The following is a 375-nucleotide window of genomic DNA, read 5'->3' on the forward strand; positions in this document are numbered from 1 at the left end:
AACTGATGGGAACAGATGCCATGATCTTCATTTTCTGAATGTTGAGCTTTAAGCCAACTTTTTCACTCTCCACTTTCACTTTCATCAAGAGGCTTTTTAGTTCCTCTTCACTTTCTGCCATAAGGGTGGTGTCATCTGCATATCTGAGGTTATTGATATTTCTCCCGGCAATCTTAATTTCCAGCTTGTGTTTCTTCCAGTCCAGCGTTTCTCATGATGTACTCTGCATAGAAGTTAAATAAGCAGGGTGAGAATATACAGCCTTGACTTACTCCTTTTCCTATTTGGAACCAGTCTGTTGTTCCATGTCGAGTTCTAACTGTTGCTTCCTGACCTGCATATAGGTTTCTCAAGAGGCAGGTCAGGTGGTCTAGT

Source organism: Bison bison, unplaced genomic scaffold, assembly GCF_000754665.1.
Source record: "Bison bison bison isolate TAMUID 2011002044 unplaced genomic scaffold, Bison_UMD1.0 scf7180017864117, whole genome shotgun sequence".
Taxonomy (NCBI): domain Eukaryota; kingdom Metazoa; phylum Chordata; class Mammalia; order Artiodactyla; family Bovidae; genus Bison; species Bison bison.